Source organism: Pinus tabuliformis, chromosome X, assembly GCF_031772625.1.
Source record: "Pinus tabuliformis cultivar Carrire ecotype Pingquan chromosome X, CPIR1, whole genome shotgun sequence".
NCBI lineage: Eukaryota > Viridiplantae > Streptophyta > Pinopsida > Pinales > Pinaceae > Pinus > Pinus tabuliformis.
Window position 1 is genome coordinate 344,477,618 of NC_142308.1, and position 11,114 is coordinate 344,488,731.

Here is an 11,114-nt window from a genome sequence, read left to right on the forward strand (position 1 = left end):
CTACAATAGGATTGTCCACTCCCAAACATTGGTATGTATCGAATGTTAATTCTGGAAAGCTTAGAAATTAAGGAACAAGTCTAGGAATTGTTAGATAAAGGAGTAAATTGTCCTTCTACTTCGCCATGTGGTTCACCAATTGTATTGGTATCCAAGAAATATGGAACCTGGCACATGTGTGTAGATTATCCAGCTTTAAATAAGATCACAATAAAGAATCGATACCCACTGCCCAAAATAGATGATTTGCTAGATCAATTGAAAAATGTAAAGTATTTTACTAAATTAGACTTGAGAAGTGGATATCATCAAGTTAGAATAGATGAGGACGACATGTGGAAGATTGCTTTTAAAACCAAACATGGATTGTTTGAGTGGTTGGTTATGCCTTTCGGTCTTTGTAATGCTCCAGCTACATTCATGAGAGTTATGAATGATGTTTTAAGGTCATTTCTAGATGAGTTTGTAATTGTCTATTTAGATGATATTTTGATATTCAACAAATCACGAGAAGAGAATGTCAATCATGTTAGAAAAGTGTTGGATGTCTTGAGGAAAGAACAATTATTTCTGAAGATGTTTAATGTGAATTTGGGAAAATTTTCTTAGTGTATTTGGGCCGCATAGTTGGAGGAGGTGAGTTGAAGATTGATCCCTCTAAAGTTTCAGTCATTGTGAATCGGCCAATACCCAAATCAGTTACAGAAGTGAGGAGTTTTTTAGGAGCAGCACAGTACTGGAGGAAGTTCATTTCCAATTTCTCCTCCATAGCAGCTCCACTACATGCGTTGACCAGCGTGAAATTTATCTTCCAGTGGGGAGGCAAACAACAAAAAGCATTTGATGCTTTGAAACAAAAGATCAGTTTAGCCCCAGTTTTGGCATTGCCAGATTTGAAATAACCCTTTGAAATACATACAGATGCAAGTGACTACACCATGGGTGCAGTTCTTTTACAGCATGGTAAGCCCATTTCATTTCATTATGAGATTTTTAATGGTGTTCTTATAAAATATCCTACGTATGATAAAGAGCTTTACACATTGGTACAAAGTGTGAAGAAATGGAAGCATTATTTGATGGGAAAAGAAACCATTATTCACTCCGATCATCAGCCTCTGTAATATCTACAATCTCAAACCAAATTGCAGCAGTCAAGGCACTTTCATTGGATGGGATTTTTACCGCAATTCCACTTGGTAATCAGGTACAAGAAAGGTATATATAACAAAGTTGTTGATATGCTTTCTAGATTGATTGTAAATGTAGCCATTTTACTCAAGAATAATTATGTTTTGCCTTAAAGCTATGCTGAAAAATACGCACAAGATGATGAATTTCAAGAGGTATATTTAAACTTGAGTCAAGGCCACCAAGTTGTGGAATTAGACTACCATGTACATGATAATCTGTTGTATCATTTGGGAAAACTTTGTGTTCCACAGGGAGAGAGAGTAAATGTCACAAGGGAAGCACACACTTATCTTATTGTTGGACATTTCGGTGTAAGTAAAACAATGGAAAATCTTTAGAGGTATTTTTATTGGCCTCGTATGCTTGAAAGTGTGTCACGTTTTACAAGAGGTTGTTCATTGTGTGCGGTCAGTAAGCCGAGTAATAGGAAACTAGGATTGTACACACCACTTCCAGTGCCTTCAAGGCCATGGGAAAGTGTTTCTATGGATTTTGTAGGATGTCTTCCTTTGTTAAGGAAAGGTCATGATTATTTGTATGTAATTGTGGATAGGTTCAGCAAGATGTGCATATTAATTCCTTGTAAAAAGCAAATTACGGTTGAACAAATAGCTCAACTTTTCTTTCAAAATGTATGGGTTCATTTTGGATTGCCTACTTCTATTGTAAGTGATCATGATTCTCGATTTGTTGGGAATTTTTGGTCAATTTTATGGAACTTGATGGACACCAAGTTGAAGAAAAGTATAGCCTTCCATCTGCAAACAGATGGTCAAACTGAAGTGGTAAATAGGAAAATAATTCATTTTATAAGAGGATATTGCAGCAAACATCCTAAGTTGTGGGATGAACAATTGCATTATATTCAGCATGCTTACAACTGAGCAAAACACTCTTCTACTCTAACTTCGCCTTTTGAGGCATGTCTTGGTTATTTGCCTAAAACGCCTTTGGATTTCATCTTTGAGAAAGATGTAGTTGTAGATGGACATAGTGACATAGATAGGGCAAAGAATTTCATTGAGAAAATTCAGTTGACCCATCAAACAGTTCAAGAACAACTAGAAAAGAGTCAAGGCAAGTATAAGGCAAGGCATGATAAGAATCGTGTGGATCATTAGTTTCAAGCAGTTGATGAAGTTTGGCTATACATTAGCAAGGAAAGGCTTCAAGGTGAAGGTAAAAAGCTGAAACCAATTCGTTATGGTCCATTTAAAATTCTGGAAAAGATTGGTAATAATGCTTTCAAGCTTGATTTTCCTTCATATATCCAAATATATTCCATTTTTAATGTTGAAAAATTGAGATTGTATGAACCTCCTTTGATTGAAGATCAAGAAGAGAATGTTCAAATTCCATCTATTGAAGACTTTTCTCCATAATACTTTGATATGCTTCAGCAAGACACTATACTTGACAGAAGGACAGGGACAACTAAAAGAGGAAATATTGATTATCTTCAGGTGGGTCTCAAAGGTACACATCCATCAAAGGCCAAATGGATTGAAGAGGTTAAGGTGAGGGAACAGTACCCTCATCTATTCAATAACTGAAAGTGATCCTTTTGGGGTCCAAAAGGATTCCAGTGGGGAGGAGTGATCAGGTGCTCAGAATTATGCTCCAAGAAATAAGTTTGTCTCCAAGAAAACTGATCTCTATAATGGCTTTTGAATTATCTCAATGTATCCAAATATAAACGGTGCTTATTAGCCTAAAGAAAACCTATAGCATAAGGGAAACCTCCAAAGGTTAAACTATGGTGTGCAAGAAAAGAATCAAAGAGTGATCGTATGCACTTTATCTAGGCTAGTAGAAAAACAAATATTTGAAAAAAATGGACTCGAGTTCTTTTGCATAATCGCTCATTTAAAAATTAGTTACGAAGAGGATAAGCTCGGGGTGCCATCGAGGAATTTCGAACCTCATTTTGCAATTTCTATAGGCAAGCCTGCAACTGCTACGGGAGCGCCGAGAGACTGCTACAGGAAGGTTGAGAAGGTGGAGGAAAGCCACAGAGGTTCAAATTGATCTCTGAATTACCACCTTCATCCTAGAATACTTGACAAAAAGTAATTTCCACCATCTCCTTCATCCATCCATCAGATTGCATGAAATTTTCACTTCAAAATCTACAGGAAATGGTAGTCTAATTGTGAATTAAAAGGTATTTTCGAGTAGTAGAGTAATGGGAATGTCGGCAATTGTCATTAACAAGGAATAAGTCTTGTTGTCCTGTCTCCTACAGGTGCTTATGGGAAAGCTCTAGCTCTATGTTTTTTAACTCACTGCTGCCACTAAATTACACACTAAATCTATAGAAGAAGTATCTCTCCCCCACTTAATTGAGAGAAAAGAGAAGAGATGTGGGGGAGAGTTTAAAAAAAGGAGCCCTCAGATACCAAGAGAATCCACCTACACCCTCATATGGTATACATTTTTAGAAGACACCAGTGGCTAGGATTCTTCTAGCTATTGAAAGGGTATGAGGTTGACTCGTCCTTTGAATTTTCCATGGATCCGAATTCAAAAAAAGAGGCCACTGCCACCACTATGGTGAGGGGGTTGGCTATCTCTCTCAGCCCCGAAATAACTAGCAGAGTAACAACCCTACCTCTAGGAATCAAGTGGAGTAGACAAGACAAAGCCACTAGTGTCACTACTATAAAGAACTTCTTCACTGCCAATGAAAAGCGTGTTCAGGACAAGAATGGAGTTAGGATGGAAATCCTACCTTATCCTTGGGATGAGGTGGCCTATGATATTCTAAAATACATATCTTGTGAGGGAAGAATGAATGTGGTATATGCTTACCACTTTAGATTACTTCGTGAACTCAGGTTTTAGACAGAATTGCATCTTGCTCAAAGACTTAGTGTGCCACACTTCCTCCTGCAGTCCATCGGGAACGTGAGTCAAAAAGTGAGAGGGAAAACACCAACACCTAGGCCACCATGGCCTCATTAAACTGATAGTGGTGGGTGCCTTAAGCAATTTGAGAATCCCTGTCCCTTGGTTCAAATTCATAGACATGGATATAGAAACCTTCATTGAGACATAGATCCTCACACCAAGTGAGACCCAAACCTCTAGTGATGGGGGAAGCGAGGGAAAAACAAAGGAAAATAAGAAGGGGAAAGGATAGAAGAGGAAGAAGAAACAAGGTCAAAAGAAAAGGAAAGAGAAACAGAAGCAAAAAGGATAGTAGAAGAAGCAGAGATGAAAATAGAGGAGGAAGAAGAACCAGAGGCAGAGGTAGGAGGAGAACAAGATGAAACAGGAGGGAGAAACAGGAAAAATCAAGTCATATAAAGACTATTAAGCTCATAGAAACAGAGATACCCCCAAAGCAAATAAGTTTGTCTCCAAGAACCACTGAATAGGAGGTAGCTGCAACTTTAGCTACCTTAAGCACCCCATGCAAACCTAAAAGAAGAGACAAAGGCAAACCCCCTATATTTTAAGACTAGGAAAAGCACCCGGATCAAGAAAGGGAGGCCGGAAATTCCCGCAAAGGTCCCCATCACAATTGAAGGATGCAAGATTATTCCCCAAAAAATTGTAGTTCCACTTTTCTATGAGCTAGAAATAAAAGGAGGAAGAACCCACAGGTGGATGCAAATTGCTAAGTCTAAGAAGTTAGAGGATGTGGGCCTCATGGAAGAAAAGGTCAATGAAATGAGAAAATAATTAATTGATTTGAGAATGAGGGAGTCCACAATGAATGAGCAGCTACAAGTAGAAAATATATGGTTCAAAGAGAAGTTGCGGGAGAAAGAAACCCAACTTGCCACTATGGAAAATCTCTCCATGGAGGCATTATAGTGCAGATAACCATACAAGTCATATGCACTCTTTCTCAAGTAACAATGGCTGCAATTCCAAATCAAAACCTTAGCACAACATGGATCTACACCCTTTCAGGATTACAAACAGTTCATTGAATTTTGCAACCAAGCTAGCATGGAGGACAAAGAAAAATTGGTTGAGTTTTACATACACAACCTCACTCTGACTTATATGAATTTTTGGGATCCCAATGCAAGATTGGGGGATACACAACTGATGGCCTTAGCATCCTGGATGACTCATGAGGAGGCAAGAGCTAAGGAAGTGAAGAGAGTCATGGCAATGGAGGAAAAGGAACCATTATATATCAGGGCAGAGCTAGTGAGCCCAATGGTTGTCATTAGAAATCATAGAATTATCTCCAATGATGTTGACTTAGCACCTAAATACCTTGCCAACCAGGAACAAGCCATCTTACATTTTGAAGACACATTTAAGTTGTTGGGAACATAAATCCTGCAAACCTGCAAGAGGAGATGGCATGACTTACCCCACATCCTCTAGATCAGGGAATATCACTCTCCTGAAAGGCTAAAGAATTCCTTGGAGAGGACACCCCTGTACAAGAGGATCAAGCAAATATTAAAAGTTAAGTGGATAGGAATCAGGCTCAGTCCACCTTTGTTGTTAGGCTTACATGAAGGAAGAGATGAAGTAGAAGAGAAGAATGAGGGGATAGAAATAGAAAAGAATGCAGGTTTATATCCCCAAGAAAACAAACCATCTAAGTAACCTTGGGGTGTCAGGGATACCACCAAGGCCATGAAAGATATGCACATAGATGACTGAGTTGTTCATAGGATGAGCAACAATTTCAGTAGGGGGTGATGATGAGGCTTATTAATATGTATATTATAAGGGTCATGATGCCATCCTCCAGCTTTAGAACTATGACTTTCTCACATTTATTTACAATTCTTGTTATATTATGCTTAGTAAGAAGGGTAAAAGATGTTTGCTATGTCATGTGGCCTAATATGGTTTAATTGCAGGAAATGGAGCATTTTTTAGATGATTTCTATGTAGGGGCTTGGAGTAGACAACAGGGAGAGATTCTAGGGGGTTTTCCACCTCTTTAACTCCTTCAATCAGCCCAAGATCACAACACTCTCTCATCAACTCGAGGTCATTGGCATCCAAGCAAGATGAGGTCATTGGCAACCAAGCAAGACGAGGTCATTAGAAGCCAAGCAAGTGCAATTAATGAGGAACAAGATCCACCATTTTCGAGTTGTGGGAGACAAATATTCCTATTTTCTAGGGAACTTCTAGTAGCTACCCTCTTGTATAAATAAACATGTAAAAGAGCTCATTAGGATTTGAGTTTTGTTTTCATCTAGGTAGCTATTGAGCTCAAGTACTTAGCACAGTTATTTTTTACTGTTATGTGATGTATTAGACATTGTTGTAATGATAATCAGAAGTTGCTTATTGGTTCATTACTGAGTTAGTCCCAGAGGGTTGAGGCTCTTGCGTTTGAGCCCAACCCTGGTGGCTTAGGTCCCTCTTGTGTATTTCTATCTCTTTTTAGTTCAAATGCTTATGAGTTTCTTGGATTTCATTAGAGAATAATCCATCAAAAATTTGTGATTGCAACCTCTACCTCATCTCTCTCATGGGAGCATGAATAGAAGGATTTACAACCACAATCCAAAAAATATTTTGTTTATGATTTCTTGGAAGAAGATTGATGTTGGTTACATTGTTTGCATGTGCATGATGTAGCTTACGAGTTGATTTATTGATTAGATCAGAGTTTTGGCATAGATTAGAAAACATTTAAATTCAACTCGTCTTTTCCAGTTGTTTCATTTTGTCAATGATAAATGGGTACATGCATGCGATGTTTGCAGAGCTGTTTAGATCTACAAGCAAGGGCACCTTCACCACCTCCATCTTGGACTTCCTCAGCTTCTCTTATGAATCCCAAATTCTATCCTAAAAGTTTTGTTCATGAGATCATTTTCCTAGACCACTGTGAGCACCTTTCTTAGTGAAAAATAGGCCTTCAAAAGGCTTCGAGATTGGCTAGGGGCTTTGGTCACCCTTCATTCATTTACCTCAACCTTCATCCACCTTTCCATACCCTGGATCCATCATTTCCACCTCCTAAACCTTCTAGGAAGCCTTCCTGTAGCAATACAGGGCACTTGTAGTAGCCTCATGTAGCACACCTATAACAGCATGTTTCTTCACCAGTTTTGACCTTTGTTGCAATTTGGACTTAGTTTAGAAGGATGTTGACCCCTAGCTATGACTCCATGATCAAGGGCAGCTCCTAGGCCACTCCAAACCCTCTTTTTCCTTTACTACAAAACATAATAGCATTAGTTCCCTTATCACAAATTTGGTACAAATAGAACATTGATTGATATGCAAGTGTGAGCTAGATAGATGATGTTATCACTCAGGGAAAACCCTGGCTGCAAGGAAAAACACTAAGGTAACCTCAAAACCTCTTTTAGGTTGAAGTTTTCCCTTCAACCCGTAGAGGGATCTCTCCATAAAACTCAACTACCTTATGCTCACTATAGCAGAAGGTTTTGTGCAATTGAGTTCAGGTGGCCAAATTTAGGTTTAGGGATAATTTGGTTGGGTGATCTTCAAAACCTACCATTAGGAATGGATTTTGGCTATTAAACAAATGGGATCACAGATCTAATGAGTGAGTTGTACAAAGCATGAAAGTCACAAGTCGTTTGAATGTTTGGGAGATTTAAAAGAAAGGAGCACTGGAAGAAAACATAGTTTATAAATGACTAAAATAACAAATATTAATGACTGATAATTTAAAGAGAGGGGCATCAATGAAATCCAATCTCATAAACTAAAATTCTCAGACATTTAAGAAAATAATTATATAACAGAAAAATATTGATGGGGAGAAGTAACACATGAATTTCCTGCTAACTCCTCATTAAACACTGTGAATAAATTCAAGATTGCTAAAATATATTTAGACTACAATTGTTTTTCTAATAATATTCCAATATTGTTTCATTATTCATAAATTGTTTATATAAGGCTTACATAACAACTTGCATAATAATAGTCACCACATAATTACAAAAACTGAGATATTTTAAATATCTTTCAAGTTCATGTATGCAAAATATAAACTTAAATATTTTGTCTTTCCTAGAATAACTATAGGAAAATATGCTAATGTTTAGGAAAAATGAAATATCTAGTCAATTGCCTCCCTTGAAAGTAGAATAGGTCCCTAAACTGTAGCTCAACCTCCTTGCTGGTGAAACAGGTCCCTCTGCAAACTCTATCAAAATTTCTCCTTCGTTCATCATGGTTTCCTTCAGTTCTGCTGGAAAAAACGTTGATAATGCAGATGTCAGCGTTACTGGTTTTTTGTTCATAGTTTTCGCTGACAACCGAGAGGTCAACTTTTCCACCTGTTTAGATATTGCTGACAATGAAGATGTCATTGTTTCTCGCTTGCCCCAAAATTGTTGACAGGAAGACTATCGACCTTTCTCCTGTATTGTTTTCTTATCAACCGGTATACATAGTTTTTAGTTCAAAATAGCTGACAGTGGCCCTGTCAAGCTTTTCAAAAATGTTGACAATGATATTGTCAGCTCTCCCGACTATTATGATGTGTATAAAAATTACCAAGCTGACTGTCAATGATAAGGTGAAAACTATGTTTTCATTGGATAGGTAGGAAAAATCTGAGTCTTAATACCCTGGCATCCTAGCTGAGGGTACTAGCAACTTCAAGCAACACATCTACCTTATCCAACCTCTGTTTTTACTCTACCTGGTCTCCATGGGTCTTCTTTTCATAGTTCCTCTATTTCGGCTCTTCCTAGAGTCTGTAGGCTTCTTCTTTCTGTTAATAATTAGGTCCTTCAGGGGCATATCATCAACATCGATTACCTCTTTGGCCAACTCCAGGTTACTTTTGAGTTTAATCTTATATCTCAATTTGTTAGTTGGTCTGGTATGTCTGTTTCCCTGCTTGAATACACTAGGTGAAGGCCCCTCTTCTTTATTTTCTACCTCTGGTTCCTTGCCCTTCAAGTCCTCTGGTTCTTTCTCCTTAGGATTTTCTGGTTCAACTGTGTCTGCAAGGGAAACTTCTGAGGGTATGGCTGAAGTATGGGAAGAGTCAATACCAATTTCTAGGTTCTCTAGGGATGTAGGCTTTGCTTTGTGAAGTCAAACACTCTTTCTCTGATACACCTTAGGGATTTTTGGACTAGATGAGGTATATGGGATCCCAAGGGTTTCGTGATTGGTAGGGGGTTCAACAGGAGCATGGATTCTTGTTTTCTTCACCTTTCTAGCAGTCTGTGGTCTACCTCTTTTTCTCCTAATGGGTTGAGGTTGAAAACCTCCGCAGAAAAGGAAATGATTCCATGTTCTCCCTAGTTTAGGTAATTGGTTCTGTATCAAAAATTTAATTAATGCCTTATGGTATATGAAATGAGATGAAGGATTAACTCAGGCTTTGTATCTAGCAGCCATATGTCTTAGGCTCTCTAACAGGTAAAAGCATGGATTAATTATGATTTGTCTAGATAGATGAGCTAGAAAATAAAAATGATACAAGTTCACTCTATTATACTGACCTTCACAGGAAAAATATTGTTGACAGATGCGTAGGGGGACATACCACTGATCCTATAGCCACTCTTTTCGAACTCAAGACCTCCAATTTTTCCATTTGTGTTCCTCTTTGAAGAAGAATGGAACAATGATTCCTACCAAAACGTGACTTTGAATATCTTCTAACCATCCATCGGTAAGGTCGTGGCGTAAGCGATGGTATGCTCAGTAACTTCGAACAACAGATCTCCCACCTCCACACAATTCCCATCAAACCCTTGCGCAAAATACTGAGTCACCAAGTCCTGGTAGTCAGAACATCGATAGAGAAATCTGCTCCACCCTGCCTGTTGAAACAAACGGAGAATATCAAGGTAGATGTCCAACAAATCCAAACTCTTGGGCTCGGTATGGTCTAGATTACCCCCTTCTCCAATTCCGGCGTATGTTATCCCAAGATTTGATCCTGAAACCATGCAACAAAAATATCTCTCAATGCCAAGTGTGAAAAATCCCAGATTAATCACCAAGTAACTACTTACGGGACAGATTGAGGTGTCTTTGACATAATGATCGAGGTAACATAAGGTAAGTGGAAGATCAAATAATTTCCTGGTAATGATTTCGAATATTATTCACATCATATCAAAGAATGTGTTACATGACCATTTTACTAATTACAACGGATAAAACATTATTTAACCCTTTCAAAAGCAATGGAGACATGTTCAAATAAAATCGTTGATGCTGATGTGGACAACATAGTCACCATTTTTTAAATTTGAAAACTCATTTTGGCGCTGGCAATTAACCTGTCAGCCAAAACGAAAATGGTGCTACCCTCATTGTCAGTGATTTCTTTCACAAGACCATATCGGATTTCAAAAAATGCTGACAGCCCCGCTATCAAAAAAGTTTCCCTGTTTATTACAATTTTAAATGTTGACACTACAACTGTCAACATTTTCTAAAAAAAAAAAATGGGAGTGTTTATTGTGATAACAAATGATACATTGAATCTTAAGTTATGAGTTGGTAGGTTAGCTTCTTGACTGCAAGTAGATTTGATCCCTAGATGATTGATTGCAAGATAATTTAGTTTCCTTTCTACAAGTAGTGTAACTCTTGTCTTTTCATGAATTGATTCAATAACATTTGCAAGTTGAAGTTAAAATAATTTCCCTTTCCATAGTTAGAGGTAGCTTCTAAGTTTCACCTTCATTAGCTAGTTTTCATTATAATTCAGTAGGAGGAATGGTCTTGGAGCATTATTGATCAAATGTCCTAGTTGAGGGTGGCATGAGTGGAATTCCATCTATTGTGCATATAACACTGTCACCTCGAAGTTTGTAAGAACCCTGGATTGATAAATAGAGTTGAGGAGCCCTTGGGAGTTGTAACACTCTTGGTGTAATACCAAGGCTCACCAATAAGTACTCTCTTCCTTGTGATCAAATGCTATTGAATTCCATGTATGTGTTCAGTTGTGGTCTTAATGCATGTTTTAA